At 42.5% G+C, this 16404-nt stretch overlaps 1 protein-coding gene across 1 annotated transcript in view; it reads left to right on the top strand.

The window, feature by feature from the left end:
* Positions 1-14600: 14600 nt before the first annotated feature.
* LOC123096527 (pentatricopeptide repeat-containing protein At4g18975, chloroplastic) overlaps positions 14601-16404 on the top strand; it is a 14283-nt gene continuing 12479 nt past the window's right edge. The window contains exons 1-2 of the mRNA XM_044518274.1: positions 14601-14905; positions 15049-15201. The gene's annotated coding sequence lies outside the window, so the exon portion shown is untranslated. The remainder of the gene's footprint in view (positions 14906-15048; positions 15202-16404) is intronic.

Below are 16404 nucleotides of genomic sequence, written 5' to 3'. Positions count from 1 at the left end.
AATTGGTGTGTCTCCAAGGGGTGCCCTGCCCACGTATATAAAGGAGGGAGAGGGAGGAGTCCGGCCCTAGGGGCGCGCCAAGAGGGGGGAGTCCTACTAGGACTCCCAGTCCTAGTAGGATTCGCCCCCCCTCCCCCCCCCCCGCCCTTTATTCCTTCTCATGGAGGGGGAAAGAGGGAAGGGAGAGGGAAGAGGAGAAGGAAAGGGGGCGCGCCCCCTTCCCTAGTCCAATTCGGACTCCCTATGGGAGGGGGGCGCGGCAACCCCTTGTGGGCTGCCACCCCTCTCCCCTATGGCCCATGTAGGCCCATTACTTTCCCCGGGGGGTCCGGTAACCCCTCGGTACTCCGATAAACATCCGAAACTTCCCGAAACCATTCCGGTGTCCGAATACCATCGTCCAATATATCAATCTTACCTCTCAACCATTCGAGACTCCTCGTCATGTTCGTGATCTCATCCAGGACTCCAAACAATCTTCGGTCACCAAAACACATAACTCATAATACAAATCGTCATCGAACGTTAAGCGTGCGGACCCTACGGGTTCGAGAACTATGTAGACATGACCGAGACACATCTCTGATCAATAACCAACAGCGGAACCTGGATGCTCATATTGGTTCCTACATATTCTACGAAGATCTTTATCGGTCAAACCGCAATGACAATATACGTCATTACCTTTGTCATTGGTATGTTACTTGCCCGAGATTCGATCGTCGGTATCCTCATACCTAGTTCAATCTCGTTACCGTCAAGTCTCTTTACTCGTTCCGTAATACATCATCCCGTAACTAACTCATTAGTCACATTGCTTGCAAGGCTTTATAGTGATGTGCATTACCGAGAGGGCCCAGAGATACCTCTCTGATACTCAGAGTGACAAATCCTAATCTCGATCTATGCCAACCCAACAAACACCTTCGGAGACACCTGTAGAGCATCTTTATAATTACCCAGTTACGTTGTGACGTTTGATAGCACACAAGGCATTCCTCCGGTATCCGGGAGTTGCATAATCTCATAGTCAAAGGAATATGTATATGACATGGAGAAAGCAATAGCAATAAAACTGAACGATCAATATGCTATGCTAACGGATGGGTCTTTGATACGTCTCCAACGTATCTATAATTTTTGATTGTTCCATGCTATTATATTATCAATCTTGGATGTTTTGTATGCATTTATATGCTATTTTATATGATTTTTGGGACTAACCTATTAACCTAGAGCCCAGTGCCAGTTTCTTTTTTTTCTTGTTTTTGAGTTTTACAGAAAAGGAATACCAAACGGAGTCCAATTGACGTGCCAATTTTTGATGAATTTTTATGGACCAAAAGAAGCCCCCAAAGTAAAAGAGTTGGGCCAGAAGAGTCCTGAGCCATCCACGAGGGTGGAGGGCGCACCCTACCCCCTGGGCGCGCCCCCCTATCTCGTGGATGACTCGGAGACCCCCCTGACTTGTTCCCGACGTAAAAAATTCCTATAAATACAGAAAACCCAGAAAAGAAACCTAGATCGGGAGTTCCGCTGCCGCAAGCCTCTGTAGCCACCAAAAACCAATCGGGACCCTATTCCGGCACCCTGCCGGAGGGGGGAATCATCACCGGTGGCCATCTTCATCATCCCGGCGCTCTCCATGACGAGGAGGGAGTAGTTCACCCTCGGGGCTGAGGGCATGTACCAGTAGCTATGTGTTTGATCTCTCTCTCTCGTGTTCTTGCTGTGGCATGATCTTGATGTAAAGCGAGCTTTGCTACTATAGTTGGATCTTATGATGTTTCTCCCCCTCTATCTCCTTGTGACAAATTGAGTTTTCCCTTTGAAGTTATCTTATCGGATTGAGTATTTAAGGATTTGAGAACACTTGATGTATGTCTTGCGTGGGATGCCTGTGGTGACAATGGGGTATTCTATTGATTCACTTGATGTATGTTTTGGTGATCAACTTGCGGGTTCCATGACCTTGGGAATCTACGCATAGGGGTTGGCACACGTTTTCGTCTTGACTCTCCGGTAGAAACTTTGGGGCACTCTTTGAAGTTCTGTGTGTTGGTTGAATAGATGAATCTGAGATTATGTGATGCATATCGTATAATCATACCCTCGGATACTTGAGGTGACATTGGAGTATCTAGGTGACATCAGGGTTTTGGTTGATTTGTGTCTTGAGGTGTTATTTTACTACGAACTCTAGGGCTGTTTGTGACACTTATAGGAATAGCCCAATGGATTGGTCGGGAAGAATAACTTTGAGGTGGTTTCGTACTCTACAATAATCTCTTCGTTTGTTCTCCGCTATTAGTGAGTTTGGAGTGACTCTTTGTTGCATGTTGAGGTATAGTTATATGATCTAATTATGTTATCCTTGTTGAGAGAACTTGCACTAGTGAAAGTATGAACCCTAGGCCTTGTTTCGAAGCATTGCAATACCGTTTGTGCTCACTTTTATCATTAGTTACCTTGCTGTTTTTATATTTTCAGATTACAAAAACCTATATCTACCATCCATATTGCACTTGTATCACCATATCTTCGCCGAACTAGTGCACCTATACAATTTACCATTGTATTGGGTGTGTTGGGGACACAAGAGACTCTTTGTTATTTGGTTGCAGGGTTGTTTGAGAGAGACCATCTTCATCCTACGCCTCCCACAGATTGATAAACCTTAGGTCATCCACTTGAGGGAAATTTGCTACTGTCCTACAAACCTCTGCACTTGGAGGCCCAACAACGTCTACAAGAAGTAGGTTGTGTAGTAGACATCAAGCTCTTTTTCTGGCGCCGTTGACGGGGAGGTTAGTGCTTGAAGGTATATATTTAGATCTTGCAATCGAATATTTTAGTTTCTTGTTTTATCACTAGTTTAGTCTATAAAATAAAATTAAAAAAATGGAATTGAGGTTGCCTCACATGCTTCATCTTTTTAATGTCTTTCGTGAAAATAAGGATTTCGATAATTGTGCCAAAGTGTTAGAAGAAGAATGCATTAAAATGTTTGGCATAAAACCTTTGTATGATGAGCATGATTGCAATGTTGTTAGTATGAATTCCTTGAATATCCATGATGCTAATGATATGCAAAGCCACAAGCTTGGGGATGCTATGTTTGATGAATATGATATTTTTTGTCCCCCAAGTTTTGATGAGCAAATTTATTATGATGAAATCATGCCTCCTATTTATGATGATTATTGTGATGACATGTATGCTATAAAGATTAATGATAACCATGAAACTTGTCATCATGATTTTAATTTTCAATTGGATTATGCCTCACATGATAGTTATTTTGTTGAGTTTGCTCCCACTACTATTCATGAGAATAAATTTGCTTATGTGGAGAGTAACAAAAGATTTATGCTTGTAGATCATGAAAAGAATGCTTTATGTGATGGTTATATTGTTGAATTTATTGATGATGCTACTGAAAATTATTATGAGGGAGGAATATATGCTTGTAGGAATTGCAATAATATCAAGTTTCCTCTCTATGTGTTAAAAGTTTTGAAGTTATGCTTGTTTTGTCTTCCTATGCTAGTTGATTCTTGTTCCCATAAATTGTTTGCTCACAAAATCCCTATGCATAGGAAGTGGGTTAGGCTTAAATGTGTTAGTCATATTCTTCATGATGCTCCCTTTATGTTTCAATTCTTATCTTTTATGTGAGCATCATTGAAATCGTCATGCCTAGCTAAAAAAGCATTAAAGAAAAGCGCTTGTTGGGAGACAACCCAATATTTACCCCTACTATTTTTGTATGTCAACATGATTAAGCTACTATAGTAACCATGTTTTATAGTTTTTGTTTCAATAAAGTGCCAAGTAGAACCTTTGGGACGACTTGGGTGAAAGTTAATGTGATCTTGCTGTAAAAAACAGAAACTTTGCGCTCACGAGATTAGCTGTCATTTTTTACAGAGGAGTGTTTTTAAGTTGATTCTTTTTGCAGACGATTAATATACAAATTCCTCAAGTCCACCAATTTATTTCAGAATTTTTGGAGTTACATAAGTATTCGAGAGTTACAGATTACTACAGACTGTTCTGTTTTTGACAGATTCTGTTTTCTAGTTGTTTGCTTATTTTGATGAATCTATGAGTAGTATCGGAGGGTATGAACCATAGAGAAGTTGGAATACAGTAGATATTACACCAATATAAATAAAGAATGAGTTCACAAAGTACCAAAAGTGGTGATTTTATTTCCTTATACTAACGGAGCTTACGAGTTTTCTGTTGAGTTTTGTGTTGTGAAGTTTTCAAATTTTGGGTAAAGATTCGATGGACTGTGGAATAAGGAGTGGCAAGAGCCTAAGCTTGGGGATGCCCAAGGCACCCCAAGGTAATATTCAATGAAAACCAAGAGCCTAAGCTTGGGGATGCCCCGGAAGGCAACCCCTCTTTCGTCTTCGTTCATCGGTAACCTTACTTGGAGCTATATTTTTATTCACCACATGATATGTGTTTTGCTTGGAGCGTCATTTTATTTTTTTGTTTTGCTTGCTGTTTGAATAAAATACCAATATCTGAAATTCTTAAATGTTAGAGATTCTTCACATAGTTGCATAATTATTCGACTACTCATTGATCTTCACTTATCTCTTTCGGAGTAGTTTGTCATTTAATCTAGTGCTTCACGTATATCTTTTTAGAGCACGGCGGTGGTTTTATTTTGAATAAATTGATGAACTCTCATGATTCACTTATATTATTTTGAGAGTCTTAAACAGCATGGTAATTTGCTTAGGTTATGAATTTAGTCCTAATATGATAGGCATCCAAGAGGGATATAATAAAAACTTTCACAGAAAGTGCAATGAATACTATGAGAAGTTTGATTCTTTATGATTGTTTTGAGATATTAATATGGTGATATTAGAGTCATGCTAGTGGAGTAGTTGTGAATTTGAGAGATACTTGTGTTAAAGTTTGTGATTCCCGTAGCATGCACGTATGGTGAACTGTTATGTGATGAAGTTGGAGCATGAGGTATTTATTGATTGTCTTCCTTATGAGTGGAGGTCGGGATTGCGCGATGGTTAACTCCTACAAACCCTTCCCCTAGGAGCATGTGTGTAGTACTTTGTTTCAATGACTAATAGATATTTGCAATAAGTATGTGAGTTCTTTATGACTAATGTTGAGTCCATGGATTATACGCACTCTCACCCTTCCACCATTGCTAGCCTCTCTTGTGCCGCGCAACTTTCGCCGGTACCATACACCCACCATTTACCCTCCTCAAACAGCCACTATACCTACCTATTATGCCATTTCCATAGCCATTCCGAGATATATTGCCATGCAACTTTCCACCGTTCCATTTATTATGACACGCTTCATCATTGTCATATTGCTTAGCATGATCATGTAGTTGACATCGTATTTGTGGCAAAGCCACCGTTCATAATTCTTTCATACATGTCCCTCTTGATTCATTGCACATCCCGGTACACCGCCGGAGGCATTCACATAGAGTCACATTTTGTTCTAAGTATCGAGTTGTAATTCTTGAGTTGTAAGTAAATAAAAGTGTGATGATCATCATTATTAGAGCATTGCCCAGTGAGGAAAGGATGATGGAGACTATGATTCCCCCACAAGTCGGGATGAGACTCCGGACGAGAAAAAAAGGCTAAAAAAAGAGAGGGCCCAAAAAATGATAGAGAAAAAGAGAGAAGGGGCAATGCTACTATCCTTTTACCACACTTGTGCTTCAAAGTAGCACCATGATCTTCATGATAGAGAGTCTCCAATGTTGTCACTTTCATATACTAGTGGGAATTTTCATTATAGAATTTGGCTTGTATATTCCAATGATGGGCTTGCTCAAATTCTCTAGGTCTTCATGAGCAAGCAAGTTGGATGCACACCCACTTAGTTTCTTTTTGAGCTTTCATATACTTATAGCTCTAGTGCATCCGTTGCATGGCAATCCCTACTCACTCACATTGATATCTATTGATGGGCATCTCCATAGCCCGTTGATACGCCTAGTTGACGTGAGACTATCTTCTCCTTTTGTCTTCTCCACAACCACCATTCTATTCCACCTATAGTGCTATGTCCATGGCTCACGCTCATGTATTGCGTGAAAGTTGAAAAAGTTTGAGAATACTAAAGTATGAAACAATTGCTTGGCTAAAACCGGGGTTGCGCATGATTTAAATATTTTGTGTGATGAAGATATAGCATAGCCAGACTATATGATTTTGTAGGGATAGCTTTCTTTGGCCATGTTATTTTGAGAAGACATGATTGCTTTGTTCGTATGCTTGAAGTATTACTGTTTTTATGTCAATATTAAACTTTTGTTTTGAATCTTATGGATCTGAATATTCTTGCCATAATAAAGAAGATTTTGATAAATATGTTAGGTAGCATTCCACATCAACAATTCTGTTTTTATCATTTACCTACTCGAGGACGAGCAGGAATTAAGCTTGGGGATTCTTGATATGTCTCCAACGTATCTATAATTTTTTATTGTTCCATGCTATTATATTATCAATCTTGGATGTTTTATATGCATTTATATGCTATTTTATATGATTTCTGGGACTAACCTATTAACCTAGAGCCCAGTGCCAGTTTCTGTTTTTTCCTTGTTTTTCAGTTTACAGAAAAGGAATACCAAACGAAGTCCAATTGACGTGCCAATTTTTGATGATTTTTTATGGACCAAAAGAAGCCCCCAAAGTAAAAGAGTTGGGCCAAAAGAGTCCCGAGCCATCCACGAGGGTGGAGGGCGCGCCCTACCCACCTGGGCGCGCCCCCCTATCTCGCGGATGACTCGGAGACCCCCCTGACTTGTTCCCGACGTCAAAAATTCCTATAAATACAGAAACCCTAGAAAAGAAACCTAGATCGGGAGTTCCGTCGCCGCGAGCCTCTGTAGCCACCAAAAACCAATCGAGACCCTGTTTCGGCACCCTGACGGAGGGGGAATCATCACCGGTGGCCATCTTCATCATCCCGGTGCTCTCCATGACGAGGAGGGAGTAGTTCACCCTCGGGGCTGAGGGTATGTACTAGTAGCTATGTGTTTGATCTCTCTCTCGTGTTCTTGATGTGGCACGATCTTGATGTAACACGAGCTTTGCTACTATAGTTGATCTTATGATGTTTCTCCCCCTCTATCTTCTTGTGATGAATTGAGTTTTCCCTTTGAAGTTATCTTATCGGATTGAGTCTTTTAAGGATTTGAGAACACTTGATGTACGTCTTGCGTGGGATACCTGTGGTGACAATGGGGTATTCTATTGATTCACTGTTTTGGTGATCAACTTGTGGGTTCCGTGACCTTGGGAATCTATGCATAGGGGTTGGCACACGTTTTCGTCTTGACTCTCCGGTAGAAACTTTGGGGCACTCTTTGAAGTTCTTTGTGTTGGTTGAATAGATGAATTTGAGATTGTGTGATGCATATCGTATAATCATACCCGCGGATACTTGAGGTGACATTGGAGTATCTAGGTGACATTAGGGTTTTGGTTGATTTGTGTCTTAAGGTGTTATTTTACTACGAATTCTAGGGCTGTTTGTGACACTTATAGGAATAGCCCAATGGATTGATCGGGAAGAATAACTTTGAGGTGGTTTCGTACCCTACAATAATCGCTTCGTTTGTTCTATGCTATTAGTGACTTTGGAGTGACTCTTTGTTGCATGTTGAGGGATAGTTAGATGATCTAATTATGTTATCCTTGTTGAGAGAACTTGCACTAGTGAAAGTATGAACCCTAGGCCTTGTTTCGAAGCATTGCAATACCGTTTGTGATCACTTTTATCATTAGTTACCTTGCTGTTTTTATATTTTCAGATTACAAAACCTATATCTACCATCCATATTGCACTTGTATCACCATCCCTTCGCCGAACTAGTGCACCTATACAATTTACCATTGTATTGGGTGTGTTGGGGACACAAGAGACTCTTTGTTATTTGGTTGCAGGGTTGTCTGAGAGAGACCATCTTCATCCTACGCCTCCCATGGATTGATAAACCTTAGGTCATCCACTTGAGGGAAATTTGCTACTGTCCTACAAACCTCTGCACTTGGAGGCCCAACAACGTCTACAAGAAGAAGGTTGTGTAGTAGACATCAGTCTTGTCCATCACATCATTCTCCTAATGATGTGATCCCGTTCATCAAATGACAACACATCTCTATGGTTAGGAAACTTAACCATCTTTGATTAACGAGCTAGTCTAGTAGAGGCTTACTAGGGACACGGTGTTTTGTCTATGTATCCACACATGTATCAAGTTTCCGGTTAATACAATTCTAGCAGGAATAATAAACATTTATCATGATATAAGGAAATATAAAATAACAATTTTATCATTGCCTCTAGGGCATATTTCCTTCATCTGGAACGTCCCCAAAACTAGCGAAAGAAAGTCGGCCCAGTTACTGCTCAAGCACAAACCGAGTGACAAATCCAGCTCGACTCATCAAAATAAAAAGATTGACTTAAAAGAGAGTGATAAAACCTAGTCGGAGTAGGTTTCTTTTTTAGTGGCATAGGTTCTTTATTCCATGAAAACATCCATAGGTAAAATACAAATATCAGGTAATGAACCTAGCCAAATAGAGCGGCCAGCGCCTAAAGATGATGTCGGCTTTGCCAAGCAATGAGCTTCAGCAGTAGACTCTCTTTTCTCATGAACCAAATTCACACGATCAAAGAGTTTTGTTCTCTCCTCAACTTCTCTCAAGATCATAGAATAAGTGCAGTTTGCCTTTCTCTATAAATTAGTCACCACTTCTAGACAATCAAAAGCAAGCTTCACCAACACAATGTGCAGATCCTGAGCTAGTGCAAAGCCTTCATTGCTTTTTATAGCTTCCAAACATGATGGATCTGTCTGACCTTCCAAAACGACTATAGAAGTACCTAGAAAATGTCCAGACTCATCGCGGGAAACAACTTCTACTACTCCTCTTCGGCCATCTCGTGAAAGCCCTCCACCCACATTTATTTTGCACCATCCAGTCTCCGGTGGAATCCATCACCTACTCCGCCTCGATGGCTTTATTGCATGCGCACTTCTATCTTAAGTTTCAATGGTACTTTAATATATTCTAGATACTTTGTGATGAACCCATGAGTGGATATAGGATTTTGAAACTCCCCATCATGTATTGCCCGTCGCCTCGCCCATCATATAGCCCATAGAGTAACTAGCACCATTTGCTAACTCATGTTGTTTCATAGTATCAAAGAGCTAGAAAAGCCAGAGCCAAGCATCATGTGTTTGGTTCATGATTACGTGTTCCACCATCTCTTCATCAGCTAATGCCCACACCGCCCTCGCCATGTTTCATTCTAGCAGTGCATGTCACCATGTGTCCGACGCTAAACTACAGATTGGGCAGTTATCATCAGTGGTCATATTCGTATGAAACATGCCTCTCCTGTAGGGATGCACATCTTCGCTAGCCTCCATATGAACATCCGCACCTTGGCAGAACTCATACATGCCAAAGCTTCACCCAAGATTTCTTGATCTCGCTCGCGTTCAAGTTCCTTGGTCTATGCTCAACACAATCCTCTCTCTGGTTTTAACGCCCACAAGCATCCGGTATGACGATCGATTATGAGAAATTACTATACTTCTCATAATGCCATGCCCAGAAATCATCTTGCATCCTTGAGCAAATAGGTATTTTACTTATCATCTCTTTGTCCATGTCAATAAAGTGATCATCCAAAACAGATGTATCCCATGTTCTTGTTGCACTTTGGATTAACTCACTCACCATCCCTGAAGGGTTCACTGACTTATCATCACATACTCTTGTTTTCTTCCCAGTAACAATGCGATTAATCAACCCAAGCTTGAGGGTGTGTCTACCCTCAAGTATAGCATGCAAAACTTGGCTCTGCGCTGATCCCAGTTCAGCTTCTAGCAATTCTACATTTGGGTAATAAACATCCTTTAAGGTCCGGCTGCTAAAACTCTGGTATTGCAAAAAGTTTCCAAGCTTGTTTTGCTAATAATGCTAAGTTAAAGAACTCAACATCTCTAAAACCCAGCCCACCCATATTCTTTGGTTGTGTCATTTCAGACCATGAAACCCAAGCGACCATCCATTCTCCGTTCTTGCTACCCCACCAAAACTTGTGCATCATATGATTCAAATGCTCACGTAAACCACTGGGATGTTTAAAACAAGACATTGAAAAAGTAGGAATTGCCTGAGCAATGGCCTTGACGAGCACCACCTTGCCCGCCATTTATAAGCACTTTTCTATCCAGCTTTGTATTCAGCCCATAATCTGTCCTTCAAGAACTTGAAAGTTCCATTCCTTGAGGTACACCGAGCTGTTGGCAAACCCAAGTACTTCTTCATAATGTCTCATTAGGAACCTCAAGTGACAATTTAATTCCTTCATTCATATGTTGAGGCACCCACTTCCTGAAAAAATAGATGACTTCTCCGTGATAATTCTTTGTTCTGATGCATCACAATAAGCCTTCAGAACTCTCTTCACATTCTAGGATTGGACCAATGTTGCACCAAAGAAAAGTAAGCTATCATCTGCAAAACAGCAAATGATTAACGCTCGGCGTAAGTGGTGGAACTTGAAGCCCTCCAATCTTATCATTAGCTTCATTTACCTTTAACAAGCAAGACAAACCTTTTGCCGTAAGCAGAAAGAGATATGGCTATATTGGTTCTTGCTACTTGTGAGTTGCGTTGGGATTTCCTCGAAGAGGAGAGGATGAAGCAGTACAGTAGAGATAAGTATTTCCCCCATCTAAGAACCAAGGTTATCAATCCAGTAGGAGAACCACACAGAACCTCGTTAGCAGCACCTGCACACAAAAAAAGCAAATACTTGCACCCAACGCAAACAAGGGGTTGTCAATCCCCTCGGCAGTTATTTGCAAGGATCAAATCTCTAATGGTAGGTAAATAGATAAATTGCAAAACAAAATAAAATAAATAAAAATGCAGCAAGGTATTTTTGTCTTTATATATGATAAAAGTTGACCGGGGGCATAGTTTTCACTAGAGACTTCTCTCTCAAGCACATAACATAAAGTGGGTGAACAACTTACTGTTAGGCAAATGATAGAAAAGTGCATAGTTATGACGATATTCAAGGGAATGATCATGTATATAGGCATCACGTCCGATACAAGTAGATCAACTCATGTCTACATCAACTACTATTACTCCACCCATCGACCGCTATCCAGCATGCATCTAGGGTATTAAGTTAACAAAAACAGAGTAACGCCTTAACCAAGATGACATGATGTAGACAAAGTGCGGATGTTGATACGTCCAACGTATCTATATTTTTGATTGTTTCATGCTATTATATTATCAATCTTGTATGCTTTATATGCCACTTTATATCATTTTTGGGAACTAACCTATTAACTCAGTGCCGAGTACCAGTTCATGTTTTCTACTTGTTTTTGGTTTTCGAGAAAATCCATACCAAACAAAGTCCAAACACGATGAAACTTTTTGACATTTTTTCCAGGCAAGAAGACACCTTGGAAGCTTCGGGGGGAGGAGGCCAGAATACGTACGAGGGGGCGACAAGGCAGGGGGCGCCCCCTGGTGCCTTGTGCCCCCCTGTTGCTCCATTTGACCTAATTCCAGTGCTATAAATTCCCATATATCCAAAAAACCAGGAGAGGTCCCGAAATAATTTTATCGCCACCGCAAGCCTCTGTTTTTCCGTGATCCCATCTGGAGGCCTTTTTCGGTACTCTACCGAAGGGGGAATCCATCATGGCGACCATCTTTGTGAACCTTGCTGCCTCCCGGATGATATGTGAGTAGTTCCCATAGGACCTATGGGTCCATAGCAGTAGCTAGATCTCTCTCTCTCTCTCTCTCTCTCTTGATCTTCAATACAATGATCTCATCTGAGATCAATCCGATGTAAACTTTTTCGCGTGTTTGTTGGGATCCGATGAATTATGGGTTTACTATCAGACTATTCATTGAAAGTAATTGAGTCTTTTCTGAGATTTGTTGTGTGTGATTTTATAGCCTTGTATTCTCTCCATCTATCTATCTCTTTTGGTCAATTAGATTGATTTATCTTCAGTGGAAGAGGTGCTTGCTAGTAGGTTCAATCTTGCGGTGTCCTTACTCTGTGACAGAAGGAGTTGCAACAAGGCACGTATTTGTACTGTTGCTACTAAGGGTAAAGCAACGGGGTCTGAACATACTATTTGGTCTTACTTTATCTACATTATGTCATCATGCTTCAAGCATTACTCTATTTGTTATGAACTTAATACTTTGATATGCATGCTGGATAGTGGTCTTGGGGTGGAGTAATAGTATTAGATGCAGATGGATGCTGGTCTACTTGTCTCGGACGTAATGCCTATATATTGATTATGCCATGAAGAATCATCATAACTATGCGCTATTCTATCAATTGCCCAACAGTAATTTGTTTACCCACCATTACTATGCTCATGACAGACATGCCTCTAGTGAACGCTATGCCCCCGGGTCCATTCACTTTATATTTACTAAAACCCTAAAAATAGATGCTGCAACTTATTTACATTTATTTTCCTTTTTATTTTATCTATCTACCACTATCAGATTTAATCCTTCCAATTAACAACTACAAGGGGATTGTCAACCCTCTTGCCTACGTTGGGTGCAAGTATTTGCTTTCTGTGTGTGCAGGCACTGCTTACATTGTTTGCGTGGTGTCTCCTACTGGTTCAATGAACCTTGCTTCTTAACTGAGGGAAGTATGATATGCTACTATACTACATCACGCTTCCTCTTCGGGGGAATCCCAACGCCTATCACAAGTAGCAGCATTCTCCCAGCTCCCCCCCTACCGCCTCTACCCGGACCTCTGTCTCCTCTTCCCAATCGCCCTCCTCCTTCTCCATGCCCAAAAGCACCTATGCCCCCTCTTCCTCCTCTTCCGCTCACGTCACCTTCTCCACCCCTACCACCGAGATCACCTCTTTGAGTCCCTCCTCTTTCACCACGACCTCGCCCTCCACTCTGCTGAACACTAGCAGTTTCAAAGTTCCAACGTTGCCAATCACCCCACTCACACTGCTTCGGATCATCAACTCCATCGCCACACTCCACGACATGTCCCATAAGGCCACAAACAAAGCAAAAATCTGGCAGTTTCTCATAGTAGACCGGATATTTCTTCCTCTTTTATTATTATCGGGAGAAATCTCACCAAAGGAACATTACATCAAGATACAGTCTTGCTCTTAGGAATTTGGAGGGGTTAATTATCCCTTCATTAACAATCACCGTTGTAGGCGGTCCTCAACTTTCCTCTCTACCTTCTTCGCTAGTTCTTTCTTTCTCATGAGCCCATTTGGCACTCCCTGAATTCTTACCCAGACCGAGATCTTATCCAATTTGTAAGCTTCCATATTGCTAAATCCATCATACTCTTGCATTACCATTGTTGCATCTCGAGATAATCATGGGACGCCATCCGTCACATGTTTTCCAATCCCCCAAACAACTTAAATGGACAATGAGCAAATTCTCTCCCATAGGTTTGAAAGTAACCTTCTGTGCCGATGCCCAAGAAGTACCCATCATGTTGAATAGAGTAGAATGACCGAACGTCCTTGTGGTGTGGACTCTGAAGATTGCCAACCACCGAACCTCGTTGATCGGGTCTTCCAATTCCGCAGAAAAATCTAGGTCCGTCTCCTCCCCCATGCAAGTTGAGTCCCTTGAACCGATCCCCCGGGTTCGGCTCCGGACCCCAATCTCCTTCCTCCCTAACATCTTCTTGCTTACTCCCATCCTCCTTAGCCGGATCTCCCCCCCACTCTTCGCCGACGCAAACCTCCTCAGCATCCTCCCTCTCTTCCTCCTGCCCCCCGCTAAACCTAAGCTCCCATCTAATCTCCCTCCTTGCCTATCCTCCTCCCCGCTACCATCAACTGCCAGTGGATCCGCCATGCAACGTGCTTCCGACGGCTCCTACCTATCTGGACTCCCGTCGCACCGACTAATCGCCGGCAGAACGTGAGGATTTCTATGGACTCTGGCGTGATCACCAGAGGATGGGTAAACCCTAGACGGCCCTAGGGGAAAAACGCTGCCTGGAAGCCGAGCTGCCTAGAGGCCGTAATCTCATCCAGCCCAGCATTTTTTTTATGGATGCAGCAGCCCAACTTTTTTTGTTTATTTGTTTTCTTGAGAATCCCGTAGCAGCCCAGCTAACACACAACACGCACATCGGCACATCACGGAGCAGCCCAGCCCAACACAACACATCGACACAACACGCAGCTGCCGCCCGCCGCCGCGGACGGACCGTCACACAGGGCACAGCAGCCACCGGCCAGCGGCGAGATAATTGCATATATAGTCCTCGTAGTTGCAGGCTAGGTCCAACATGGTCCTCGTACTTGAATAGTGCTTCAATACAATCCTCATACACATGGGCGGATTTGGGCCCCAGGCAGCCCAGGCCATTGCCTGGGGCGTGGGAAATTTTCTAGGCCTAGATTTTTTTTTAAAAGTGTTCGGCCTGGGGCGCAGCCCACTTCCAAGCCCAGGCAGCCCAGGCGAACTGGCCCGGTCGCCCAGGCCGACTCCCTCTGCCCGCACAAACGCGCAACCCTCACCGCCCGCAGAGACGAACCAGCCGCAGCCGCCCCTTCTGCTTCTTCCCCCGACTTGACGAACCCTAGGCGCCGCCACCGCCTGCCGTCGTGCCTGCCAGCTCCGTCCGGCAGCGCCCCCGGGCTCCCCCCACCTTCCAGTCTTCGCTCCCTTCTGCTTCTGCGGCGTCCCCGCGTCAGGTTGCACCGCTGCCGGCTGCTGGCCTGTCCGGCGAGGGCACGAGGCGGCGACCCCGGCTAGGCAGCTACGGCGGCTAGGGCGCGAGGCTACATGTCAGTATGATTAGCTCTTTGTGATTAAATTTTCTGGAGAAGTCTATTGTGCTGCTTGAACTGCAACTTTGTATTCTGAATGACCCCTGATTGTATTGTTAGTCTCATCTGTTACATTTGTTACTTTTTTTATGTACTTCTAGGCTTTTGCAAATGCTCTTGTGCTGTTGTGCACATTCATCCCAGCCAGTATCCCAGCCACTTGGACTCTACTAATTCAACTCTGAAGAAGAACAAGGTTAATGATATAAGAGGACTCCAAAACTTGGCCAAGTCATTATCTGCACAGGGTTCTGGTCAGTTCTGTAATGCCATGAATAGTATAAATTATGCATTGAGAAACTGTTTCTGCTTTAACTGGAGAAATAACTTAAATGCCATGAGTGAATACACATTCTATTCATGACCATGTAGTCTTCATGAAGCTGTTGGATAGCATAGCATACCTTAAACCTTGCAGTAGTCAGGGTAATGAATCTTCTGTTTGATCTTTTAAATCAGCCGTGGCACAGCGCAAAGCTACGAGACAAATTTCAGTACTTGAAGAAAAAATTGTGATTAAATAGCAGAAGAAGACTTGATGGCCGTTTGGAAAGAAATAAAAGCTGCCTTAATCTATTACTTGTATTTTGTTAGCACACCAAGTTAGGTCTTGCAAAAGTTGGCAACAGCTTAAATTAGTGCTGAAAGATGGTTATAAATGTTCAAATTAGACCCATGTTTCTTTCTTTCTTATGTTACTATAGGACAAAGCTTTGTGCCGAATAGGCAGAAAAGGGAAGCCATGTATTTGGTGATACATGTGGCAGAATAGCATAGTTTAGAAGAACCAAGTTCTTTTGTAAGGAAGCATAACTTCAAATCAACTGTTTTGAGTAATTTTTTATGATGATTTTAGTTGCTAGATGCCACTGTTTGTTAGACCCATGGGAGGCTCAGATCAACCAATCCTTTGATTTGGTATCAATTTTTTGTATCATCTATATATGCTACATATAGTCTTTTGATTTGTCTTGCTTTATTAGTTGACCCATCATGGAACAAATGCTGCCATTGAATATTATGTTTGGTTTCTTATTAGTTATGCAAGATAGATTGACTTTTGTATGCCTTGAAACTGGAGTTTTTTTTGGGTAGTTTTTAGCCCTTAGTTTCTCGCCTGGGACGTCAGCCAATCCTGGGTCCGCCACTGCTCATACATAAAAATACGTGGTGTATACGGTCCTCGTACTTGAAACAATGGTCCTGAGTTGAGCCGTAGTGTGCGTATTCTGTATAGCGCAGTGCGACAGCCACCTGTCAGCGGTTTGTCTTCTACGGGACCCGCCTGTCAGCAGGCGCTTATAAAAATATAACGAAAATTAAACTGTCGCGTCCATGCGCCGGTGGGAATTCATACTTGCGTTGTCATGGCTAGATCACTCCAGTACATACCAGCTGACCCAAATCTGTTCTTGTAACACAGTGAGCTGGAGCAGTGGCGGAGCTTGGGCAAGAAT

This window comes from Triticum aestivum, chromosome 4D (genome assembly GCF_018294505.1).
Source record: "Triticum aestivum cultivar Chinese Spring chromosome 4D, IWGSC CS RefSeq v2.1, whole genome shotgun sequence".
Taxonomy (NCBI): domain Eukaryota; kingdom Viridiplantae; phylum Streptophyta; class Magnoliopsida; order Poales; family Poaceae; genus Triticum; species Triticum aestivum.
Note: the sequence above shows the minus strand (reverse complement) of the source record. Positions and strands in the feature narration are given on the sequence as shown.